We start from the raw sequence: 14,698 nt of genomic DNA on the forward strand, positions 1-14,698 counted from the left end.
AAGGCGTCGATTCCCTGCTCGAGGCTCGCCTCGCACACCGTCTTATCTTCTCAATAAAGAGGCTGCAATGGTTTAAGCAGTAGAATAGAATGGGCACCGTCTCTGCTCGATGGACACGGTCATTGTCGAGCGACGAGTGCTTATATTTATGCGTAATCAATAAAAAAAAAGAAAAAGAAGAGAAAATAATGAAAAAAAATAATAAATTAAATAAAATAAACCCTGTAGGCCCTAGTATTGCGATAGAGACTTTATGCACTGCATTGTTTATAATTTACCTGTATTTTGTTATTTAGAATTTTCCCAGAATAAAGAATGCTTCTTTTCCTTCTCTTAGTCTTTTTTCTTTTTTTCTTTATTTCTCCCTCCCCCCCCCCCGCCAACCGGGAATTTACATATTGATAGAAATTTTAACGTTTTATATTCATACTTTTAAATAAATAAAGTGACGTTTTCAATTATTCCATCAGCTATTTTACGTGAAAAAGCTTAAGTCGATGTAAGCTTTTTGAAAAATGCGCTTGCAAACTTTTTGAAAGTCTATCCAGACATTTTTCATTTTCTCGATCATCAAAGGTGCTCAATTGTTTTAATTTATTATTTAAAATATCACATGAGTTTTTTGTACAAATTTTTTCACTTTCATTAAAAAATTCTTTTATTATTATTTTCGTCTTTGTAGTCCATTTTTATGATGTATATTTTATATAGAAAAAGCTTTCCCCTTTTGATTGAAATTCATATCCTCCTTTTAATCATAAATAAGTCTTGTATATAGCAAACAAAATAATATTGTATAATATTGTATAGTGAACGAATTGATATAAATTAAAATTTATTTATAATATTTAGCTATTTATCTATTTAAAAATCATGCTTGCAGTCGACTGACGGATATGCAGAAATTAATGAAAAAAATTAGATACGAAATTATAAATTCCATTTACTAACACAACTATACTGCCAGTTTCTTTGAAATTTATTAAAAAATTTTATAGGTGTAGTAATGCTTGTTCAATGTTTTCAAAGTGCAGAAAAATATTCTACTCTATTTTTAAATAAGATTGAGTAGCTGCAGATATTGTTTTGTACGAGATGCATTTCAAGACTTTATAGAAAACGTGATCAAATTCAATTCAGTTACAGAAAATTGAGAGCCCTGGCGTTCAATAAACAAACCAGTGAAAATTGGAGAAACTCGAGCGACTTAGGGGTTTATTGTGAAAGATATTTTAAAATTTGTTGAAACATTTCTAATTCAATCTATGTGCAAAAAATACTCTTAATATAATAAATTCGAATACACGCAGAAATAATAAGATTGAAAATTTTTTAATAGAAAATTGTATTTATATATTTTTACGAAATAATTGATTATTATATATTCAAATGCATTTATCCAGAAAATCTAAAGTCAAAAGTAATTAAAAAGCTTATAAATATAAAAAGAATGCAATTAATTATTTCCAGCTAATTAATAATGAAACTATAATATATTATGATTTATTATTAATTTTGTTTACTCTATGAATTCCATTTGAAAATCAATAATGATTAATCAGAATTTCGATAAATTATTATGCTTTAAGTATTTGAAATACATATTTTCTTATATTATTTTCAACGACAGATAAATAATAAAGATTTATATGCATGTACGTGTATATATGTATGTATGGTTAATTCAATTGTTTAGTATATATATATATATATATATATATACTAAATAATACAGTTTATAATAAAGTATTATTAATATATTTACTATGAATAGTTCCGCTTTCATTTAGTATGTTTCAAAAACAATTAAATATCCTATATTTATAAATTAAAGTCAATATTCTGTAATTATATTTTACGCGTCGAATCGAGTTAATCTAAATTTTGTTTCTTAAAATGGTATAAATGAGCTTCTGGTGTGTAAACGTAAATACATGCAACCATACATAAAAGTTAGATAAAATAATGAAAATGTATGAATGAAAAGTAAATTAAATTCACTTTAGACTATTTTGTGTATAGGCATAAAAGTATTATATATTTTTTTTCTCGGTTAAGAATTTTGCTATTTTAATATCTTTTTCAGATTATGATACAAATAATTTATACGAACATGAACTTATAAATAAAAAAGATTTCCCATTACCATTCGTAAATTTATGTGTTGTCAATTTTAAAGTATATGTCAATAATTAATTTATCTACATATACATCACAATAATAAACAATATACAACATACCTTGAAGCAAAATATACATATTATTTTTAAAACTAACAGTCATTAGTAACAACAAACAAAAACATATTATTCAAGATATAATTGATATATATCTTCAAACTAATCATTATTTGACAAGTTACGAAATTTATTAGCCAAGTTTGTAAATTCGGAAATAAGCTTGAATTCATGAGCGCAAATGAATTTTAATTTTGAATTTTTAATCTACGTCAAAATTCTATTAGATTACGCAATCGAATGCATTTTATTGCTATTTAGCTTTAAAGTTATTGATCATTGAAGTTAATATAATAGTGCCAAACTTAAGATTAATGGCAATTTTAATTACGCATGAAATATCGCTTGGAAAGTAGAATTTTTGTCATATCAATGGCAAGATGGATCAATCTTATTTTTTTATCATTTTTTTCATATTTTTTAAAATAAAAAATCATATTGTTTACATTTCAGTTAAATTCTTGTATCTCAAATATCTCCATTGCAATAACGTTCGATAAAAAAGTCTATCTTAATAAAACCTTATATAATTGCAGAAAGAATAACAGGAATCTTGGAGATTATCTTTAACATATTGGTTGAGCTGATTAACTTCAAAAACAATGTCCGATTTATCCGTTGTTGTCAATGGTTAAGCACACCGAATGCAAATATAGAGCCTCTAGCTTCTAAGGGTACGTCAGAACCTACATAGTCAGTCGCTCAATGGTGTTATCAGAAGAACGTGTTTCACCTCGCATTACACGTATTTTAGTAGACGTGTGTGAGTGCTGGTGAACGCGTGTGCGTATGCCGGTTTGTGTATAACCATGACTCACGCGGAAATGAGAAAAGCCTTCGTCCGTAAATTTTGCACTTCGCGTTTTGTCACGTTCTCATTGATTTTTATTATAAAAAAAAAAAAAAAAAAGAAAGAAAAAAAAGAGCGTTTAAGAGACGAACGCTGGGGTAGACACCTGCCCTCTTTCTCCTTGCTTCCTTATCGTTCTCAGAGTTTTCTTTCTCGTCTAAGAGTTCGCCTCTTGCTTCAGTCCATGACAAAGGCGGCATTTTTAGCTTTACCAGCGTCCTGTTACTACGTTAAACGAAAAAACAATAAACGAAAATAATAATACGATCCGTCTATTTTCTCACCAAATTGCATTATAAGATAATTAACTATAGGGACAAGGGAGGAAGTTTAATTTTAAAACTTCTTCAACCCTTATCCATTCCTTAGATTAATCTTTTCCTTTGCAAGCAATCATCGAGCTAAATCTACGAAAGTATAATGCAATTGTAGCAAAAGTATTATCGGATAAATCAAATGATTAATCATTTATTTGGGCACTGATTTATAGTCACCTCGATTTTTTACGATTTTATGAACAATGAATATATCCAAGTTTATCGATTATAAACTATGCTTGAATGCTAATGAGCTTTACAAAGACTTCTTATGCTAATAAGTAGAATGAACAAACTACAAATTATTCAATTTTAGAAATTATATTTATTTAATGTGCAAAAATTCATTGGAATACATAAATTTTTCTATCGATAGAACCATTAATTTGCAAACTCATAATAACAAAAAAAAAAATTTTCAAAAATTTATAATGAAAACTTCTGATTATTTACAATGCGTGTTTGTTTTTTTTGTTTTTTTTTTTTAATAGATAAGCAAACCACCTGAATGCGTGAATAAATAAAAAAAAATTTTTTTAAATTCTTATTAAGATTATTATTACTGAATATATAAGTATTGATGAATATTAGAAACACGTTTATCTAATTTGCTATATTTTTAATGTATAATAATTTCTTAAAAAGTCAGTTATTGTACGTATGCATACGTATCAGTATTAAACAAAACGATTCTTAGTATTCAGTAATATAAAATATTTGTACCACTTGATTTATAATTAATTGAAAAATGTGTAGATTACAAAATAATTCTTTTAATGAAATTTTTAAAATAGCATTTATTATCTAGTAATTAATTTTTTCTATCGCAATTACAGTATTCTTAAATTCTATAAAACTTTTTTAATAAATAATTACTTCATAGATAAAGGTAGGAATGAATGCAAAATAAAATTTTTATAAAAATAACTATAAATCCATTCAAAATTAGTTAATGTATCTAATATGTGCAAAATTATAAAGAAAATATTTATTTCAGCTTCAAAATATTTGTATAAAAAATTTCCACGTGCATTCAAGATTTATTGTGGAAAAATAAAAACATGCTTGACAGATTTTATATTGTTAATACGCATGGAATTTTCTTCATTAAACATTTTTAAAAATAGTGTATTTTAAAATCCAAAGGATTCATGTTATGAATGCAACAATCGTTAAATTTACCAACTCATAAGTTTCATTTTGAAAAAAAGTGAAGAGAAATAATGAGGAATCCACTTCGTTTTCAGGTAAAGATAAGTATGACTACTTTTCATGAGCATTCTTGTTCACGCCAGAACTCGCGATGCTTTTGAATTTAAATAATTATTTGTTATAATTTTATTTTACTTTGATAATAATGATGAAGTTGAATTTCATACTCTGTATATTAAGAAATTAATTTTCTTTCGGTAAAATGTTTTTCTTTATTTACAATTTTACAGCAATAATACTAGCAATTCATTAGAGCATATTGAATGTATGTAAAGAACAAAATTTTATAATTTATGTTTTACACTAATAGAGTGATTTCATGACAATTGTATGGAAAATATGTGATCTTAAAACACAGATAAATAATTTGAAATTTCAAAAGAAAACACTAATATGAGCAAAAGGCATTATAATCGTTATCTAACTTTTACTAATATTATGTATTAAAGAATTTATAAATAGAGCAATAGAGAACCACCCGAGGATCCATAATCCGAGAAGAAAGTGGAATGAATGGCCATCGTGAACTCGGAATCAAGTATACTTAATATATAAAAATGAATTAGAAATAATAATATACTGACTTACTACTTTACGAAAATGTATTGTTAAAAACATTTTCATAAAAATGTAAACAGAATTAATTTAGCTATTAGCTAATACTGAGCATTAAATGATAGCAGTTATTATAAGATTTATAATCTTCGTATATATTTTGTATGTTACCATCTCAAGACTGATTTAATGAACCGTAAAAGATTTATCAACATTAACCCTTTATTAGATTATCACGTAATAGTTTTCAAGAATGACAAGAGTACGCAAGCATAGCGCGAATAATATGTGATAAAACTTGGAACTCTATGGATTTTTCTATAAAATATTTTAATTTTTATAAAAGTTCTTTTATTACTTATAAGGAAATTTATAAAAATCACGGAGCACTTAATGCCTCATACTTCAATAATTCATGCATCAAGGGCAAAAGTATCGCCAGCAAATGGTAGGCGAAAGCACGATTTCTGATCGAAAATCCACTTAAAAAGACGGATTCTATGCGCAAGCCGTCGATACTTGTCGAGGAATCATTTTGGAAGGCTTTTATCGGCCCGCAATATCTAAAAGCTCATGCTCTCATACATTACTAACAATATATGCTTCAATTTTTAGTCACATGTAATGGCATTTCTTCTGAGCACGTACTTGAAAACCCTTATTCGTGCTTGAAAGGTGGTAAACAGTATACAATATATATGTTTGTTTATTTCACAAAAAATTATAATTATAATAAAAGAAGCTTTATATTACATAAGAAAGTAACAATTCAAAAATTAGATATGCCTGATGTCATTAATGTTAATATAAGTATAACGATGACTTGGGATTTTTAAATACTATCTTTTATTAAAAAGTCTTATGTTTATTATGTTTATTATGTTCATCATATTAAATGCATTTATTTAAACAACATATTTAGAAAGAATTTAAAGACTAATTCATTCAAAACTATTGTATAGTTTCAATTACATACATTCGTTCATTAAAAATAAGATAAACTATTATTTATAAGATGGATTTATAACTTGGAATATCAACACTAAATTGTTTGAAATTTAATAATTATTATTTTAACTTTGAGCTTAACCTGACATAGCCCAATATTTCGTATTTTTACTATATTATTAAAATTTTTAACACATAATATTTGCATTTGCACATAATTTGCAATGTAAAATGCGCTCGTATTTTATCAGTTTCTTATTGATTTTTTAAAATATTTATTACAACATAATGTTCAAATTAATATTCAAGATATTAATCAAATTTCTAGAAAAATCATAATAATCTTATAGAAAAATGTAATTGTATAGTAAATTATAAATTTAAAATTCTGAAAAAACATTGAACGACATATTCAACGACATACAACAGCATTGGTAATTTAATATTAAAAAAAAATCTCAATCATATTTTAATAATTTTTTAAATATGAAATAATTCATTTCAAATTTCATTTATAATTTTAATAGTAGTAATTTTAGCAAATAAAACTTATCACAATTCAATCGTAATTAAATTGGCTGTGAGTCAATTAAAAAGCCAGGATGCTATTCACAAATAAAAGTTAATATTATTTAAAATATATTTGACGTATTTATATAACTATATCATGCAAATATATAATTATTTAAATTGTTAATACACAATTTCAATATAATCCATTTAACAAGAAATACAATAGTAATAATTCAATTCTAAAAGCAGTTTACGATTTTTCATTGTAAATTTTAATTAATATTTTTAAGTGAAAATTCAAACTTTACGGGCATTTGCAATTCCGCTAGATAAACGTATAAATTATTTTTCTTCGAGTAAACATATACCAATGAAATCCAATATTCATATATGAAAATAAAATTTGCAAAAGATTTGACGAAAACTATTAGAAAAGAATAAAGATAATTTATGTTAAAAGTTTTTTTATAATGAAACTTATGATTGAACTTAAAATATTTGAATTTTCAAAAAATTTTTAATGTAACTGATTATTTACCTGAATTTACCTGATTCACAGTTTTTTAATTAATTAAAACATATATATTGAAAATGATTTGATTTATTTATACTCACTTATGCATGTGTTTATATGCATATTTGTGCGCGTGTGCGCGCGCGTGCATATAGGCGTAGATGGATATAAATGAAAATATGATTTAAATTTCTACTCTGACATTAAGCTGTGTAAAGCAAAGTAAAATTACCTTACGAAACATTTACGAAAACATAACACGAGCCGATTAAACTGCTACGAAATTAAGGTCTCACTCAAATGCATTCTAAGTTTACACGAGGTGTGCCATCAAAAACACCAGAAAAAGCAGGATTAGAAAGGATAAAAAAGGAAAGAAGAAAACTTAGCTCGTTTCCATTGCTAGCGCAATTTTTTTCTTATGTGTTCTCTCACAGGAAAAAAAAACCCTACGTATTCAGATGAATTAAGAAATGTTCTTGGAACTTGCTTGAAAGAGAAAAAACGAGGTAATAACCACTTTTTTTAATGAAAAATACATACAAGTTAAATAGAGACAGAGAAGCGCTCTTTATTCTCTCTTTCGTTTCTCGTGCGGAGCCTGTTTCTTTTGGATTAATGGGAAAGTCGTGGTATAGCACTGCATATTCCCAAAAGCCTTCTATTGCCATTGCCGCAAGAGAAATGTGTGTGTATGTGTGTGTGTGTGTTTTTTTTTTGGTTTGTTTGTGTAAGAGATAGATAGAGAGAGAGAGAGAGAGACGAAAATCTCCTCGGTCTCTTCCTTTTCTTAAGCGCAGTAGTATTCAGGCTTGGTGAACAAAAGCAATCGAAATTAACATCAACGTCGACGCACGCGTCGAGTTATATACACTTTTCGGTACACACACACACACACACACACACACCCTCACACATACATATATATATATATATATATATATATATTTAGAGAGAGAGAGAGAGAGAGAGTGAGTGAGAGAGAAGGAGGGAAATTCAGGGTAAGCGCCCCGGAATTATGAGATCCGTACCTATTATGCTCGCCATTCAGAATAATTTCCGCAAAACTTGAAGGAAGCTTCGAACCACTAGCAGCCGCCGCTTTTCTATTGAGCTCTCAAACTTTTTTTAAGAAAAGTTTTCATTAAAACTCACGTAATATATGTCGAATATCGTGTAAGAATAAATTTTTCATAACAACAGCCAAGGAATTCGAAATACACCTTATCATTTTTATAGTGATATTGTGATATTATATGCGTATTTACTACAATTATTGAATTATATAATTAATTTGTCGATTTTTCAAACAAGTTGAATAGATTTTAAGTTGTAGATTCGGTCACACTATTACGTCTATCTACAAATGGCTATTATTGCAATTACAGAATGCTATACTAGTGTCATCTACTATCTTTTATAACTACAATGCAAGGTAAAACTATAATTTGTAGTGCTTTCATAATGTACTAATTTAAAGCAATGGTTGCCAGTTTCTCAATGTACTAATTTGATGCAATACAGCTTCATATATTCGTTTTACTAAGATTTGCAACAATTTTAAGTTAACAGAAAATGTCGGTTTATTTTATGGATATTTTATGGACTTACGGGGGAATTTAATTGTGTCATTAAAAAAATCTATTTAATCATGAGATATTCTAAAAACACGATGAATAGACTCAATTTTTCAAGCACCTTATAGATTGCCTTATCTTCTTTGTAAACTTCTTTTCCTAATTCAACTTTCCTACTCGCGTCAACTCTTGCCGACTTTTTTTACAATCTTTTCCATTTTTTTTTTCATTAATAAGATAGATGGTTCTAAGAAAAGTATTTTATCTTCGATCTTCACATTTTAAAATACTATAATTAATATATAATAATAAAATATACTATAATAAAGAGTATTCTTTATTATTACAGTCGTATCTTTCAACTTTTAATTGTCCTTATTATAAAAATATTTTAAAATTTTAAATCAAATTACGATTTTCAATCCTTCACGACATAATAAATATAATTGCTTTCTCTTTTTTCTTATGCTGTTATACTATCATTTAAAATTTAAATTATATAATTCTATGAACAAATTGTTTAATTACAATGTAAAACTATATGACATAGTATAAGTGCATAATATAAATATAATATAAGAAAAGAAATTTTTTTATTATTCTTTTAACATGAATATCCTGCAGAATTATTATTATTTTTTTTTTCCTTTTTGCTGTTGGTAAAATACTTTCTGATATATTTAGTCGAACTAACAATATAATTGAATATCTATAATTAAATAAAATGCGGATTTTATTTTTTATTAATTTACCATTTATTAATATCTTAAAATTGTTTTGGTAAGAAATATATTTGCAAGAAAAAATGAATATTAGACAAGATTTACCATTTACATATATTTTATATCATTGATGGAAAGAACATTTTTTGTTTTTTTTTTTTTATCATTTGCAATAAATAAATTTATTACAAGTTTATTACAAAGTTTTATATATAGTAAAGCACTTTGTTTTATCAAAGGACATAAAAAATTAAAATTTTTTACAAAATGAAGTTTATGCATTAAGAGTTTTTCTTCATTTTCCATTTTTTCTTTTGACATCGACTTTTATATTTACTTTCTCATCAATACTATAATAAAGAAAAGCCATAAGAATAATTATGAGGAGAATTACGCACGTATACTTCATAATATTTCTAATAATTCTTTTTTTTTTATTTACAATTAAATAAAATATTTAAAAATTACGAAAGAAAACAATTTTTTATTTTTATATAATATCTTGTTTAAATAAGTTAATGAAAATATGATTCTTTCACTCCAATACTATTTACTTTCATATTATTGAAAGTATAAATTTGAAATATATTGTATGAAAATGAATAAATTAAACTTCAAATATTTTTACAAAGAATGGAATTAGAAAAGAACAGCACATTCTGTAATTTGGAATATTAATATTTATTTATTTATTTTTAAGTAATGTTATTTTTTACTATAATTTTTATAGAGAACTTTTATGTAAAAAAAAAAATAAATAAATAAAAAAATAATGAGTAAATAACTATTCAATTATCTGCGTCGTTGAATTTATATAGTAATAAACAAATAATAATGATGGATGATATATATTAATAAAATATCTTTTTCGATAATCAATATTAATAATATAAGGGATTTTTAATATTAATAATATGAAATTTTTTTAAGTTTGTACTTCATTTATGTATAATTTCTACAAAGCATTTTAATAAAGAATTATTATCTAAACTGTATTTATGATTTATCAATGTTACTGATTTTGGTACAGATATATAATTGAAAAATATTATACATAATATATTATTATTATATTATATGTAGATTCTGATTACTATTGACATGAAATATTTGCACTTTAACATTTATGAATTATAAACAATATGGGTTAACTCAAAATTAGATATCTAGAAATTAGAATACAGAATTGTATTTGACCTTCGTCGATCCTCTAGCTTTATAATAAATTTATTACTCAAGAATACATTATTACTATAATAAACACGTGTTAAATAAACAATATTGTATCCGAAAGCGGCATAAACTTTTCTCCCAATAATTAAATATCGTGATAGAAGACTAAAATAAAATTATTGTTTTAGATTAAGAATTTCAAATAAAAATCATTTTCTCATGTAAAGCATCGACGACTACGACTAGTTTCACTGTAAATGTATTAGCTAGCTGTTATCAAAATTAGAATAATTCAAATTATAATTAATTAAAAACGACTGGAATTTAAAAAATAATGGCAAAAAATTTTCATTAATAATTAAAACCTAAATTAGTGTTCACATTAAAATACACTTTATTTCAATACTTTTTCATTACTCGGTATAATTTTTAATCTAATCAGTTAGTCAAATTAATTTCAATTCACTAAACTCTCTTTAACCTGTATATGACTAATGTAAAAAAATATAAGCAATAATTATAAGAATAATTATAATACATTCATCGGAATTTATGGAAACAAGCGATTAAGATATTATACAACACCAATCATGCATATAAAATTATTTCTGTAATTTTTATTCTAAAGGCACATGAATTACAAACGTTTTATACTTAATTTTAAAGCCATGATGCTTTATGGAGTAAAATTTAAAAGCAGATATGATTAATAGTATAAAATTGACTATTAAGAGCCGATTATTATTTTAATGATAAAAAAATTAATCACCGAGGCTTTATTATTTTGCCTAAAGTAATCAAAATACTTTACTCGTTAAGTATTTATAAGTTTGTCAAAAATTGATTTTAAGCTCTTTAGCATCAAAATAATATAATAAATACAAATGGAATCAATATGTCACAGAAGCATGAAACGCAAAAACTCATATTTCATTAGGAATGAATGAATTGAATTAATAATTATTAATTTCGTCTTATCGAATATACAAATTTGTGACGTAAATCCAATTTATATGAAATCTTCCAATTGCTTGTAGATGGCTAATTTTAAAGCTAATTTTTTCATTCATGGTGCTAAAAATGCTATTATTAAACAAATCCGATTACTCGTTTGGCTTCTTTATTAAATTCTTTATAGTAAAAATGAAATAAAACCCGTTTTACAAAAGCGAAATGGCCTCTAAAAGTCCGGTAACTCCTGGAGGAATTAGTATGGTTAGGAGCACATGAGGCCACTACCACTTATACGCAGTACAATTAAATTTTAAAGATTCGTATATCGGTGAATTGATACTGTAATTACCAATGTCGGGCCAAAGAGTATGATGAGCAACGATTAAATGAAAGCACAGGAATAAATACTGCGTTACGAATTGGCGGCGGAGGTGCTTGCGAGAAGAGGCCAAATTAGTTGGGATAATGAGAAGGAAAATCGCTTGACGAGAATCCGCTCTGCTCACCTCCGCACTATCCTCGGAGGTGCGGATGACGACGGATTCCGCAGAAGCGGAATTGGGTCGCGCTAACTGGGACGACGCCGTGGCGAATTGCTGGAAATCTCGTGAGAACGACACCAGCCTCGTGCACTTCCTCGTCTTCCGCCTCCACGTGGGCAGCCACGAAAATCTTCCGTTTTACCTTTCTCTTTATCCTTGCCTATTCTTTTGCACAGTTTCTTCGTCCGAAGAGTGGGAGAGATCTCCAATCGATCCGACTTTCCCGCGTCTCGCGTTGGAAAATGAATTATATATCTCTCCCTCTTTCCCGCCCTTTGTCACACGCTAGCTACGTATATATATATACATACACGCATACACACATACATACATAAATATATATATATATATATATATATATATATATATATGTGCACGTATGAGTATATATACACATATACATATATATTTATTATAAACCTCTAAAATGCGAGCGCGCGCGTGCGTACATGTGCGTGCGCGTGTAGTCCTCGAATGCACGCTATCAATATATTTTATGTGCCGTTATTGTATTAAAATAATGACGAGTCCAAATACTTGTAACAATGCCCCTTGCCCTTTACATTTGAATTTGCCGCGTTGTTCTGGCTCGAATTCCTCGATAGTAATACAACATCGATTCCTTCCCTAATGTTGCTATTACAACGGCTGCAAAGAAGAAGAACATCCAAACGAGAGTGAATATTATTGGCTATTAAAGCGCGTGTTTTAAGTTATTTGTCAAAAATGGTGCACCAAAGTAAAATGTTCCGAGTTGCTTCTCGACGTAGCAGCGGCTACCGACTGAAAATCTCTCCTGCAGGAGACTCAGCAAGAGGGTTGGACCGAGAATACGGCAGCTAGAATTGAGGGGGAGAGTTGTGGAGGAGCTGGATAGGGAGGGAGTCGAATAGAGTAGAGAGGGTGGAAGTGGTATCAGCGCTTGCGCTGCCAATTTTTCACATGGTCCTAGTACGTAAAACCTCCCACCCTTTCGCTCATCCTCATCCCCTCAATCGTACTATCTCTCTCGCGAGCATTCTCCTTCTCACGTTGAGCCTTCGAGAGAATCTACCCCTATCTCTACTTGATTTTAGATCCATCTCACGATTACTCATGCTCTTACTACAGAATTCTTTCTCCCCTCCATTCACTCGCTATCACAAACTTGCACTCCTCTCTCTCTCTCTCTCTCACTCTCCCACCCTGCCCCTACTCCTGTCCCGTTGTCACTGCCTTCTTAAAGCTGAAGTAGTTGCTCACCAAATAGCCCTTATTCACGTAGGAAGTTGCACGAGCCGCGTGTTGATATGACCAAATTCTCATTTGCAATTTGCATGATACGTGAGTACATACCTTCGAGCGGTAGTTACAAATGGTTTATTCCGTTTGACAGTTTACGAAAGTGAGAATCTATAGGAAACAAGTAGTTGAAAATTCAATATTCTATAAGTAAAGAATCTCATCATTCAGCATAAATTCAATTTGAAGAATCAATTTATTACACAATAATGTATTATACACAAAATAATTCAAATGTTTAACCTTATTATTTTGTTTTGGTTTTCATTTTAAAATGCTATAATAGCCTATACAGTCGGATTATAGATGTACGAGGGAGAATGCTAAAAGGAAAATAAAGAAGCGTCTAATGGAGAAAAAAAGAAGAAAGACAGTTACAAGAAAGTAGTCAATAAGAAAGTGATTGAAGTTAAGAAAATTACTAAGGAGAGGCAAGGGTTTGAAGTAATACGGTCGTACATAAGAAAAAAAATTATGTAAGAGAATGTAGAGAAACTTATTGCACGATAAATTCTACAATAAATTCCACGAATTATAATATCATATAAAGACATTAGCATTATATTACCTTGTAATTTGCACAGTTTTTAAATAAATAATTATATAAAGGATCCCATTATATTGTCATAATTATTTTTACAAATTTATCAAGTTTCTTGTGTAATAAATTTTCTAAGAAATTATATTATAAAATAAATTATCTGTATTATTTTACTTTAACATATCATAATATTATATATAGTAGAATTGAGATATATAACATAAAATATGTATAAATACGTGATAAATTAAGAAAGCAATTGCTACTGTAAATAAATGTATTTACATTATTAAACAGATATAGCTGCAACACTGCTGGAAAATAAAAAATTGCAATGTGTTATGGATAGTTTTATATATATATATATATATAAAAAAAAAAAAAAAAAAAAGTAAGTCTTCATCCAGTGATTCAATATTAAATTTTGTTGGACATAGTAATTCGGTTTTAGTTCAGAAAATCTAAGTCAAACTTAATACAGATTACAGTGAGTCCCTACCATCTATTCAAATACTGAAAAATACCTCAACAATATTTACAGTCGCACTCTGAGCAAACTGGAAACTATTAAAAAAAAAAAAAAAAAAAAAAAAGTCATAATATAACGAAAAAAGATTAAAAGTACCTGAAATAGCTCAAATACGAATAGCTTAAATAATAATTTGAATATCTTATACGAGTTTCTTAAAAATACTTACATAATTACAAATGAAAATTCTTTTTAATTGTATATTATATTCCTTCATAATTATATGAAGATGA

General features: G+C 27.3%; 1 protein-coding gene across 1 annotated transcript in view; it reads right to left on the reverse strand.

The window, feature by feature from the left end:
• Window positions 1–14,698, reverse strand: part of Btk29A (tyrosine-protein kinase Btk29A) — a 130,265-nt gene that overhangs the window by 106,258 nt on the left and 9,309 nt on the right. The window lies entirely within an intron of this gene.

This window comes from Ceratosolen solmsi, unplaced genomic scaffold (assembly GCF_000503995.2).
Source record: "Ceratosolen solmsi marchali unplaced genomic scaffold, CerSol_1.0 scaffold41, whole genome shotgun sequence".
In the NCBI taxonomy this organism is placed as follows: Eukaryota; Metazoa; Arthropoda; class Insecta; order Hymenoptera; family Agaonidae; genus Ceratosolen; species Ceratosolen solmsi.